This window comes from Lepisma saccharinum, chromosome 25 (assembly GCF_977018435.1).
Source record: "Lepisma saccharinum chromosome 25, izLepSacc3.1, whole genome shotgun sequence".
Taxonomy (NCBI): domain Eukaryota; kingdom Metazoa; phylum Arthropoda; class Insecta; order Zygentoma; family Lepismatidae; genus Lepisma; species Lepisma saccharinum.
The window spans coordinates 15,700,870-15,714,821 of record NC_139253.1 but is presented as its reverse complement, the minus strand read 5'-3'; positions in this window follow the sequence as shown (position 1 = coordinate 15,714,821).

The window sequence follows — 13,952 nt, the reverse complement described above, 5'->3', positions numbered from 1 at the left end:
TATGATATTTCAGAGGCGAGGCTAACCTACAAATAGGAGTTGACAGCGTAGCCTTCTAAGATGATAAGTATGCAGTAAAATGAAGAAGAAGAATTAATGACGCTAACCGGCGGTGCAGTGTTAATGCTTCCTCTTCTTCTTCTCTGTATTTTCTAGCATACTGATCTATTGCATGCTAACCAAACCTCTTGGGAGGTGGGCCACGGGTCCTCCACATGTATGTATGTATGAAATGCGATTTGGGGGAGGCCAAATTTTAAATTTACAGCTTAATTAATCTGCATGCATGCTTAATGTTTGACTTTTTTGTTTCTAGTTCGACATGAGATACACGCAATTTTATTTTTTGAAGTACAGTTAATATTACCTAGGTTAATCTGTGACATACAACTAGCGATCGACACGACCACCTGACACACAGACACAGAGAGAGTGAGCAAATTTAAAATGTGATCTATCGTGAATTAAACTAAGCTCCCTCACCCACCCACATATAGCCTTACAGGTGACTCAAAAGCAGAAATTGGTCATAGCGTGACAGGTCGATCTATCGTGAACTAAACTAACCTCCCCCACTCATACATACACACTATGTCTTACAATAAGTAAGGCTGCTATATCACATGTAAGGGCCGACGGTTGCCAACACACACAAGATTTATTGCAAATTTTATTAACCTACGACATAAGCCATGGACACACACACACCAAGCCTTCCAGATAGGCTATAAGCAACTCACCTCTTGCAATTGTATAACGGGGAAAATTAACCTACAGCTAGCAACACTGTTTGAGCTGCTTTCGACGAGTAGTGTTACCAAACTTACTTTTTTGCAAATAGGCTCTACAGCTAGAGGCTTGAAACATATACCCTACCAGAGTATGCCAACTTACCTCATGTAAAAATATTACCTAGTACGGGTTAAGCTGTGACATACAACTAGCGATCGACACGACCACCTGACACACAGACAGAGAGAGTGTGATACAGCTTATACGCAGTTTTTCCTACACACGTACTGGGTTTAAAAGGTAACTTGCAACAACCATTTCACTCACCTCCTATCATATAATAAAATTACCACAGGTTTTTGATACTTGCTGCCAGAACATGGTGGTTTTAGACTGGAAATTCAGCCCGATTATTCTATTTGTGCAAGAGAAAAATGATGATGCCTGCATTTGGAATATATAATTCTTCTTACGGTATTTTGCGTGCCCCCAGTAACCTTGCTTTCGATTCACGGAAGCTATGACGTGTATTTCCTGTTTCGCGAACATACGAGAACCTTTCACAATGTCGCATCAGATAATATATTGCAAGAGCGAGTTGGTTGTGTATATAAATCTAGTTTTGGGGAATGGACATGAATATAATGTCAAAATTATTGCATAACTTAAAAAGAACATTTATTGCACTGCGCTTTCTAGCAAAGGTAAATGTGGAATGCCCCGGCCCCTCAGAGATTCGAATACTGTTAGTTAAACAGCAAGCATTGTCATATGGACTGACGATTATTATTTTTTTAAAAAAAACAGACCTCGTAGTAAGTTATAACCTGAGCTGTCTTGCAAGTCTCTCGAGTTTGATATCTGGTGAAGGAATATGATGCCACTATAAACTGTACACAAGATATACCCAGTCCCTGGCATGAGATGGACGAGGACCAATACAGTTGTACAATGGTTGTTTTTTTTATTAAAGCATAGCGCTTATTTACATGTCAGCGCAACATGCATGCAAAGAAGAGAGGGAGACCATAACGGATAATTCTTATTTCGATTTCAATATTTTTGCTAGTCACGCTATCTAGACGAACACTGGAAGATGGGCAAAAGCGAGGGAAAGAGAGAAATGTTACCTTTTGCCCCTCTGCCTGTGTGTGATATACTAGTTTTACATGCATACGGCTGTATCGTGAAGCGAGGCCGAAAATAATGTTTGAAAGCAGTCTCGAGCATCTTCGCGTTCAGCCAACAAGAGAAATAAAACATTACACATGGGTGTGGGGCGCAACAACCACAGTACGGTAATGTGCATGGATGTTAAAACTTTTGGGTTTTTCTGAATAGACATACATATCAGTTTTGCAGTCTCCAGATGGGACCGGAGCTTATTTTTTATTTGGACAAGGGGGTTCAGATCAACTATAATTTTTGTTCACATCAAAATGAAACAAAGGATTTTACTCCACTGCTTACTTATTCAATATTTTTATTATTGTAAAGAATGGGGCGGTGTGTTTTATTGTATATAGTCTTCCAACAACCACCTCGGGGGTGTAAATTTATGTTTCTGCATGTATGCAAAATGCACTTAACTTCAGTTGTGAAGTTTGTTTTGCTGTTGTGATTAAATACTAAACCAAAATCTCACTACATAACTTTGAATTATATTTGTTAATACGATCTATATTATATCATTGCTATAGGTGGTCCATGTTATGCGCAGGAGAATTTTTAAAAAATGTCTTGTTTCTCGAACCTGTGGCCTGTAGATTTGCTTTGTTGGCAACAGAAACAGAAAATGGCACTATGTTATTCTATACTGATACAGGTGTACCGTAATCATAACAATTTTCTAGTAACAAAACAACAACTATGTCGGAAAGAAATGGTGGGGGGGCTTGTCTGTGTGGGGTCTTATTAACTACTTCACATCTGTACCCGCACAACTCATCGACTACAAAGCAACAATGTTAGGAAGTGTGTGCATGGTCCCAAAAATACAAATTTAAAAATTACTAATGAGACATGAACTCTTTTTACTGGTGTGTATTTGAATATGCGAAAATGAGGTACTTTGAATAACCACAAAAAAAGCTTGCAACGGTATAGAGAAGGGTCACAACTTCAAACTTTAGACGATTTTTCGTTAATCTGCAAAGGGCCAGGGCGTACGGTAAATTGATTTTATTGAAAAGTATGCAGAAGCAGTGTTGGAAGCAGTTTGAAGACTGAAACGGCTATGGAAGGACACTTATTATAATGTTAATATTTCAGTATAATGTTTTCAGAATTGCTTTTCGATAATGTTCGGTACTTAATTTAATCAATTGTTAGACAAAACATACATTCGAATTCAAGGACGGAAAATATGAACAGCGAATGAATGCTTTAGAGTAGATGTGATATTTAAAGGAGGTGATTATTTTTTTATTTTCTCAATTCAAAACAAAAATTCATGAATATTATTATCATTGAATGGTTGGTTAGGTGCTCGGTTTACCTTGTCCCTCCGAACGAAAGATGGAATGTATACAAGCCTGTGCCTCCTAAGTTTATCGCGGCTATGAGGATAAATCGCGAAATGAAACGAACTGGAAACTTTCAATATATATATATTTTTTATAACATACTTCACTAAGGAGGTCAAATGACAAGTTGGATTGCTATCTTTTTATAATTTGTTAAATTTTATTACGAACGAGGAAAGAATGCATGGCACTTAATGCTGTAATGTTATTGATTAGATCATTGTTTATCTTGTCCGCATCGATTAATCTTCTTATGTTTTTTTTTTGTCTTTTCGTCGCGTCCATCTCTTCTGTTATCTCAATCGAGACTTCTAGATTATTATTTTTTCTCCCTGCAATTTTAGAAATGTAATTTTTCATGATCATCCAGCGAACGCCTGAGACATTTCAGCAAAATGTCGATTATTCAATGGATGTTGTAAGGTTCCATGTTTTTTTTCACTATCTCTTGTTTGGTCGATTTTGAATTTGGGAGTTATTTTTTTATTTTGCTTTTCGCGACATGTTCGACTAATCGTGACAATACGTTTCAACCTTTCTGCATAAACGTTGAAACGTTTCAACGAACAAACGTTGAACCAAAAAAAGGTTTTCTCAAACGTTTAGACGACTACGAAAACGTTGAAATGTAAAATATTGTTGCATTGTAATCAAAAAAGAATTTGTTGAATATGCCTAACCTAAAATAAAATTCAAGAATTAATAGAGTTAAACATTTGCCACTCTGAAATGGCGACGGCTATCATAGCATTATTTTCAGCAGGATAATAATGACAATATTATATATATTAAGAATTAGGCCCGAGGGATTCTTATTCACTACACTCGTTTCTAACCTGTCCATACTGGAAACCGAAAACACAAGTACGAGACACTAACTTGGGGGGGAGGACATGCAAAAAACTCTGCGGGGCTCATCTTAAAAACTTCAGTAGATGTTTGTCATGGAACTCCCTCCTTAAATTCGATTCGAAAGGCACAAATATTCCGGTTCTTGAATAAGAAGCGCGTATGCCTTCGGAAAGAGAGAAGAAGAAATAAATAAATCAACTCATGCATATTCTTCATGTACGTACGCTTGGTGACAAGAAACAGTATTTTTTTTTCTCTTCAAGAAATTGTTTTCAACTTTTTGCTAGGTGACCCAACAGGAGTGGACGAAATAGCTTATTCATTCAAACTGGAAGCTTGCTTTTTTTTTTCAACAATGGAAAAACACATTATTTCCAGTGAAATATCGACTCAACTACCTAGAATGGCTACCACGGGGGCTTGGTGACTGAATACTAAAAAACTATCGAGCGACTTACTTCACAGCAGTGTCACTTAGTTTCAACAAGAACAGTTCAAGGCTTCCCGGGTGTCCTGCAAGGTTCGGCATTTATTTTTTTTAATAGCATTATTTCCAGCGAAATATCGACTCAACTACCTAGAATGGCTACCACGGGCTTGGTGACTGAATACTAAAAAACTATCGAGCGACTTACTTCACAGCAGTGTCACTTAGTTTCAACAAGAACAGTTCAAGGCTTCCCGGGTGTCCTGCAAGGTTCGGCATTTATTTTTTTAATAGCAAGCAGATGAACTGGCCTTACAATATGAAGACCCCTCTCACTGTGTCGGTTTTAGCGAACGTCACGACTGTGTTTGTGTGTGTACTGTGAGTTAAATAAAAAAAATGTGGAACATATCAGGCAATGCGACCTCTTTTTTCGTGATCCGAACTTCGAACAGAAACTTGCAAATATGCTTGCCGAGATTTCAAGTGATGTTTCAGATATTGAATTTTTCCAATACAGAGGACGAAGAATATATTCAAAGCAATCATGATACCGATTCATATGTGTCAGTTGACGGTGATGAAGACAAGCAAAGCAGTGGACCTGATACAGTAAGTGACAAATATTTTTATGATAAAAAATAGATTCAAGAGATCTTCAGTGGAGACTACGAAACATACCAGAGTCCCGGAATATATATATATTTTTTTGTTTCACCCCGAACTACAAAGAAGAAACAAAGTAGTTCCAGTTGATGCATGGGGCTACATTATCACAGACACTATGCAGGAGAACATGCTAAAATAGACAAAGAAAATAAATTGAAAATGTGAGAAAGAAATACGTTAATTCTGATAGAGTTGTGCTCACAACTTGTGCCCTTACAGAACTGAAAAGCTTCCTTGGACTCCTTATTTACAATATAATTTTAAATAGAACAACAAAAACTTTCGATCTTTTTTTGCTACAGACGGAACAGGACATATTTCGAGTAACCATGTCATCAGCTAGATTTGCAGTACTTCCGAGTTGTATGAGATTTGTCAACCCTGAAAGCAATTTTGCAAGTTCTGTGTGAATTTAATGTCAATTCTCAAGCTTGCTATTCGCTTGGTGCTAATATAACTAGAACTAATAATCAGAACACATTAGAACAGATAGGCTAGAGTTATGTGAAAACGAGAAAAAGCTTTCTATACATAGGCAGGCTGTAGTAAGACTGTGTAAACCTAATTTTGATACCAACAGAAATGTAACTACTGATAACTGGTACACTTCCATGGAATTTGTAGATGTACTGTTAAAAAAAACTGGGCTAACTATTGTAGGAACAGAAAAGAGATTTCACCACAATTTCAGGCTCAAAAAGTTGGAAATAGTGTATACAGCTTTACGAAGAGTGTTAAATAGTTTCTCAAGTACCAAAAAAAACAATTCTCATTTCAAAATGTTGTGTTTTGTCTAACAATTGATTAAATTAAGTACCGAAGAGCAATTCTTGAAATATTATACTGAAATGTTTACATTATAATAAGTGTCCTTGCATAGCCGTTCCAGTCTTCAAAGTGCTCCCAACACGGCTTCTGCTTGCTTTTCAATAAAATCTAAATTATGTGCAGTTCAATTTACGGTACTAGCGTGTCTCACTGCTACACGGAAAATCCTACAGGAGTTTATTTTTTCCTGGAGCTCTGAGACTCGCCAAACCCTATATGGTATTGAGTATCCTCATCATTGCGATGTGATGAGAAACATGAATATCCATGTTGTGAATGAAAAAGCCAGAAAATCGCATGTCACGGCTTTTGATGTTATCTGTAAAAAAAAGCATAACAAGAGTGAGGATTATGTCGGAAATAAACGTGTAGAGGACGAGGCTTGCAGCATGAAGTTTCAAGAATGCCAGTTCCTAATAGCTCGGTATTAACCAACTAATTTTCTTGTCTTCTTAAACCCGAAGGTTTAGCAACAGAAGCCTTCCATCTCTCACCCTATAAATGAGCAAGATCAATCCAATTTTGTATCTAATTCTGTTCAAACCATACGGCTCGAATCTTGTGTGTATTACCTTCACTGTTTATTCTTTTCGCTAGCTTTTTGATCATACATTTTTATTGCATGTTTCGAATATCAGCACAATATATTTTTCTCTTGGATTATTCATGACTATGAGGATGAAAAAATCAGAAACACAATATTATTTAACAAGCAGTATATATGTTAAAAGTTCCTAGAGAGGGGATGTACTTGACACAAGAATATAATTACCAGTGAATGATTGATTGAATTGCAGCTTTAAGTTTGCTTTATGCACGGAAAGGCAAATCGGGATTGGGCCTGTAAATCGAACCACCATGCGCCTCCAATAGGTATCAATCGAAACCTAGCATTTTTTTTGATTACAAAACAACAACGCCATCGGCAAGACATAATTACCAGAAAATAACTGCAACCGACACAGTGAGAGGGGTCTTCATATTGTAAGGCCAGTTCATCTGCTCCATACACTCGTTTCTAACCCGTCCATACTTCCAGTTTGAATGAATAAGCTATTTCGTCCACTCCTGTTGGGTCACCTAGCAAAAATTCAATATCTGAAACATCACTTGAAATCTCGGCAAGCATATTTGCAAGTTTCTGTTCGAAGTTCGGATCACGAAAAAAGAGGTCGCATTGCCTGATATGTTCCACATTTTTTTTATTTAACTCACAGTACACACACAAACACAGTCGTGACGTTCGCTAAAACCGACACAGTGAGAGGGGTCTTCATATTGTAAGGCCAGTTCATCTGCTTGCTATTAAAAAAATAAATGCCGAACCTTGCAGGACACCCGGGAAGCCTTGAACTGTTCTTGTTGAAACTAAGTGACACTGCTGTGAAGTAAGTCGCTCGATAGTTTTTTAGTATTCAGTCACCAAGCCCGTGGTAGCCATTCTAGGTAGTTGAGTCGATATTTCGCTGGAAATAATGCTATTAAAAAAAATAAATGCCGAACCTTGCAGGACACCCGGGAAGCCTTGAACTGTTCTTGTTGAAACTAAGTGACACTGCTGTGAAGTAAGTCGCTCGATAGTTTTTTAGTATTCAGTCACCAAGCCCCCGTGGTAGCCATTCTAGGTAGTTGAGTCGATATTTCACTGGAAATAATGTGTTTTTCCATTGTTGAAAAAAAAAAGCAAGCTTCCAGTTTGAATGAATAAGCTATTTCGTCCACTCCTGTTGGGTCACCTAGCAAAAAGTTGAAAACAATTTCTTGAAGAGAAAAAAAAATACTGTTTCTTGTCACCAAGCGTACGTACATGAAGAATATGCATGAGTTGATTTATTTATTTCTTCTTCTCTCTTTCCGAAGGCATACGCGCTTCTTATTCAAGAACCGGAATATTTGTGCCTTTCGAATCGAATTTAAGGAGGGAGTTCCATGACAAACATCTACTGAAGTTTTTAAGATGAGCCCCGCAGAGTTTTTTGCATGTCCTCCCCCCCAAGTTAGTGTCTCGTACTTGTGTTTTCGGTTTCCAGTATGGACAGGTTAGAAACGAGTGTAGTGAATAAGAATCCCTCGGGCCTAATTCTTAATATATATAATATTGTCATTATTATCCTGCTGAAAATAATGCTATGATAGCCGTCGCCATTTCAGAGTGGCAAATGTTTAACTCTATTAATTCTTGAATTTTATTTTAGGTTAGGCATATTCAACAAATTCTTTTTTGATTACAATGCAACAATATTTTACATTTCAACGTTTTCGTAGTCGTCTAAACGTTTGAGAAAACCTTTTTTTGGTTCAACGTTTGTTCGTTGAAACGTTTCAACGTTTATGCAGAAAGGTTGAAACGTATTGTCACGATTAGTCGAACATGTCGCGAAAGGCAAAATAAAAAAAATAACTCCCAAATTCAAAATCGACCAAACAAGAGATAGTGAAAAAAAAACATGGAACCTTACAACATCCATTGAATAATCGACATTTTGCTGAAATGTCTCAGGCGTTCGCTGGATGATCATGAAAAATTACATTTCTAAAATTGCAGGGAGAAAAAATAATAATCTAGAAGTCTCGATTGTGATAACAGAAGAGATGGACGCAACGAAAAAACAAAAAAAAAAAACATAAGAAGATTAATCGATGCGGACAAGATAAACGATGATCTAATCAATAACATTACAGCATTAAGTGCCATGCATTCTTTCCTCGTTCGTAATAAAATTTAACAAATTATAAAAAGATAGCAATCCAACTTGTCATTTGACCTCCTTAGTGAAGCATGTTATAAAAAATATATATATATTGAAAGTTTCCAGTTCGTTTCATTTCGCGATTTATCCTCATAGCCGCGATAAACTTAGGAGGCACAGGCTTGTATACATTCCATCTTTCGTTCGGAGGGACAAGGTAAACCGAGCACCTAACCAACCATTCAATGATAATAATATTCATGAATTTTTGTTTTGAATTGAGAAAATAAAAAAATAATCACCTCCTTTAAATATCACATCTACTCTAAAGCATTCATTCGCTGTTCATATTTTCCGTCCTTGAATTCGAATGTATGTTTTGTCTAACAATTGATTAAATTAAGTACCGAACATTATCGAAAAGCAATTCTGAAAACATTATACTGAAATATTAACATTATAATAAGTGTCCTTCCATAGCCGTTTCAGTCTTCAAACTGCTTCCAACACTGCTTCTGCATACTTTTCAATAAAATCAATTTACCGTACGCCCTGGCCCTTTGCAGATTAACGAAAAATCGTCTAAAGTTTGAAGTTGTGACCCTTCTCTATACCGTTGCAAGCTTTTTTGTGGTTATTCAAAGTACCTCATTTTCGCATATTCAAATACACACCAGTGAAGGGAGTTCATGTCTCATTAGTAATTTTTAAATTTGTATTTTTGGGACCATGCACACACTTCCTAACATTGTTGCTTTGTAGTCGATGAGTTGTGCGGGTACAGATGTGAAGTAGTTAATAAGACCCCACACAGACAAGCCCCCCACCATTTCTTTCCGACATAGTTGTTGTTTTGTTACTAGAAAATTGTTATGATTACGGTACACCTGTATCAGTATAGAATAACATAGTGCCATTTTCTGTTTCTGTTGCCAACAAAGCAAATCTACAGGCCACAGGTTCGAGAAACAAGACATTTTTTAAAAATTCTCCTGCGCATAACATGGACCACCTATAGCGATGATATAATATAGATCGATTTTAACAAATATAATTCAAAGTTATGTAATAAGATTTTGGTTTAGTATTTAATCACAGCAGCAAAACAAACTTCACAACTGAAGTTAAGTGCATTTTGCATACATGCAGAAACATAAATTTACGCCCCCGAGGTGGTTGTTGGAAGACTATATACAATAAGACACACCGCCCCATTCTTTACAATAATAAAAATATTGAATAAGTAAGCAGTGGAGTAAAATCCTTTGTTTCATTTTGATGTGAACAAAAATTATAGTTGATCTGAACCCCCTTGTCCAAATAAAAAATAAGCTCCGGTCCCATATGGAGACTGCAAAACTGATATGTATGTCTATTCAGAAAAACCCAAAAGTTTTAACATCCATGCACATTACCGTACTGTGGCTGTTGCGCCCCACACCCATGTGTAATGTTTTATTTCTCTTGTTGGCTGAACGCGAAGATGCTCGAGACTGCTTTCAAAAATTATTTTCGGCCTCGCTTCACGATACAGCCGTATGCATGTAAAACTAGTATATCACACACAGGCAGAGGGGCAAAAAGTAACATTTCTCTCTTTCCCTCGCTTTTGCCCATCTTCCAGTGTTCGTCTAGATAGCGTGACTAGCAAAAATATTGAAATCGAAATAAGAATTATCCGTTATGGTCTCCCTCCCTTCTTTGCATGCATGTTGCGCTGACATGTAAATAAGCGCTATGCTTTAATAAAAAGAACAACCATTGTACAACTGTATAGGTCCTCGTCCATCGCATGCCAGGGACTGGGTATATCTTGTGTACAGTTTATAGTGGCATCATATTCCTTCACCAGATATCAAACTCGAGAGACTTGCAAGACAGCTCAGGTTATAACTTACTACGAGGTCTGTTTTTTTAAAAAAATAATAATCGTCAGTCCATATGACAATGCTTGCTGTTTAACTAACAGTATTCGAATCTCTGAGGGGCCGGGGCATTCCACATTTACCTTTGCTAGAAAGCGCAGTGCAATAAATGTTCTTTTTAAGTTATGCAATAATTTTGACATTATATTCATGTCCATTCCCCAAGACTAGATTTATATACACAACCAACTCGCTCTTGCAATATATTATCTGATGCGACATTGTGAAAGGTTCTCGTATGTTCGCGAAACAGGAAATACACGTCATAGCTTCCGTGAATCGAAAGCAAGGTTACTGGGGGCACGCAAAATACCGTAAGAAGAATTATATATTCCAAATGCAGGCATCATCATTTTTCTCTTGCACAAATAGAATAATCGGGCTGAATTTCCAGTCTAAAACCACCATGTTCTGGCAGCAAGTATCAAAAACCTGTGGTAATTTTATTATATGATAGGAGGTGAGTGAAATCGTTGTTGCAAGTTATCTTTTAAACCCAGTACGTGTGTAGGAAAAACTGCGTATAAGCTGTATCACACTCTCTCTGTCTGTGTGTCAGGTGGTCGTGTCGTTCGCTAGTTATATGTCACAGCTTAACCCGTACTAGGTAATATTTTTACATGAGGTAAGTTGGCATACTCTGGTAGGGTATATGTTTCAAGCCTCTAGCTGTAGAGCCTATTTGCAAAAAATAAGTTTGGTAACACTACTCGTCGAAAGCAGCTCAAACAGTGTTGCTAGCTGTAGGTTAATTTTCCCCGTTATACAATTGCAAGAGGTGAGTTGCTTATAGCCTATCTGGAAGGCTTGGTGTGTGTGTGTCCATGGCTTATGTCGTAGGTTAATAAAGTTTGCAATAAATCTTGTGTGTGTTGGCAACCGTCAGCCCTTACATGTAATATAGCAGCCTTACTTATTGTAAGACATAGTATGTATGTATGAGTGGGGGAGGTTAGTTTAGTTCACGATAGATCGACCTGTCACGCTATGACCAATTTCTGCTTTTGAGTCACCTGTAAGGCTATATGTGGGTGGGTGAGGGAGCTTAGTTTAATTCACGATAGATCATATTTTAAATTTGCTCACTCTCTCTGTGTCTGTGTGTCAGGTGGTCGTGTCGATCGCTAGTTGTATGTCACAGATTAACCTAGGTAATATTAACTGTACTTCAAAAAATAAAATTGCGTGTATCTCATGTCGAACTAGAAACAAAAAAATCAAACATTAAGCATGCATGCAGATTAATTAAGCTGTAAATTTAAAATTTGGCCTCCCCCAAATCGCATTTCATACATACATACATGTAGAGGACCCGTGGCCCACCTCCCAAGAGGTTTGGTTAGCATGCAATAGATCAGTATGCTAGAAAATACAGAGAAGAAGAAGAGGAAGCATTAACACTGCACCGCCGGTTAGCGTCATTAATTCTTCTTCTTCATTTTACTGCATACTTATCATCTTAGAAGGCTACGCTGTCAACTCCTATTTGTAGGTTAGCCTCGCCTCTGAAATATCATATGGCAATTTTTTTTAAAAAACAAAAAAATTGTGAAGCGACTAGTCAGTGTTGCCAACTCCTATTTGTAAACCTTTACTTTTTTTTGGTTGGGCACCACGCACTCCTGGCGGGGGGTTATGGAGGACAGGAATCCTAAAAACAACAATTATTATTATTTTGTTTGTTTGTTTGTGTTATAATATAAGTGTGTGTGTGCGCGCGCACGTGTGTGCGTGGCACATCGTTCCCCCGAGAGAGGTTTACAAAAATCACGATATACCGGAGTTGGAAAATTACGATATGGCGCATTCGCTTATTACTGTTGCCGGCCATAAATCTCTCTCTCTCTCTCTTTCATCTTACACCAACGTCGACATCTCTATTTTTTTTAGTTGGAAGTAAATTGCCAACACACTCTAGTTAATAATGCTACATATTATACACACACACGCACGCGCGCGCGCGTGTATTGTGTTGCCATCCACCCACCCACCTCTCTCTTTTACGGCAGTACCAACTCTCCTTGTTTAGTATATGTAGGTTGGCAAAAATTGCTTTATGCACTGTAAACCAACCCTCAAGCAAAGTTGCCAGCTCCTTGCTTTAGGCTAGGTTAGGTTAGCGTAGGTTGGGTTAGAGTAGGTTAGGTTAGAGTAGGTTAGGTTAGAGTAGGTTAGGTTAGAGTAGGTTAGGTTAGAGTAGGTTAGGTTAGGTTAGGTTAGAGTATGTTAGGTTAGGTTAGGTTAGGTTAGAGTAGGTTAGGTTAGGTTAGGTTAGGTTAGGTTAGAATAGGTTAGGGTGGGTGTTGGCAGCTGTCGGTTGTTTAACTCTTCCCTCTCTCTCTCCTCTCTTTTTTTTTGCAAAAAATTATGGCAAAAATACCAGTAGGTTGGCAACCTTGCTTTATGCACTGTAAAACAAGCCTCAAGCAAGATTGCCAGCTCCTTGCTTTAGGCTAGATTAGACCCAAAAAAAACCTTGGTGATTTTTTCGAGTAAGCAGCTGGCAACACTGCGAGAAAATGAGGCTCATGCCTTACGAGACAAATCCATTAAGGCGAGCCTCACCGAGCCTCATTTTCGGGCGCGGTACCCGGGCACTTGCACTACTCACGTGAACTTCCTATTCTGAATGTGTATTTTGAGATCAGTTACTTTCTACAAACTATCCACCCTAGCTAAAATTAACCACTTTACAACATAAGTAATTATGAATAAATTATTTAACAAATCGTTTGGTAATTTTGACTAAATTATTTGGTTTTCCTAAACAAATGGGCTACATTTTGTTAGATTTACCAAAATAATATTTGGTTTTGGTAACCAAAAAATTGTTTACGACAAACAAATAGAACTTGACCAAATCTTTTGGTATTGGTGAACAATTGTTTGGTTGATGCCTATTTAAACAAACGATTTGTTCACCACTACCATCTTTTTGGTTAATCCAAACAAACATTTTTCTCTGTGTACTCTTTTAGAGGTTCATATACTCTATACTCTTTTCAATTTGAAAAAATCCCCAAATATACTCTTTTCCTTGCTATTTAATTTCATTCATTACTTTACGCGTAAAAATGCCTTAAAATCCACAGAACGGAAAACGTCAAGATGTCAACAAACTGAAGTATTTACTCCTTGACTCAAGAATTTCCTATGAACAATTTCAAGTGTCATTTTCATATTCCATCAACAAGCAAAACATATTTCAAATTCATTGGAATTTAATGATAATTATTAGGGCTGAGCCGATACCACTTTGAACCGATACTCTTACCGATTCCCACCCATACCGATACTTGAAAAT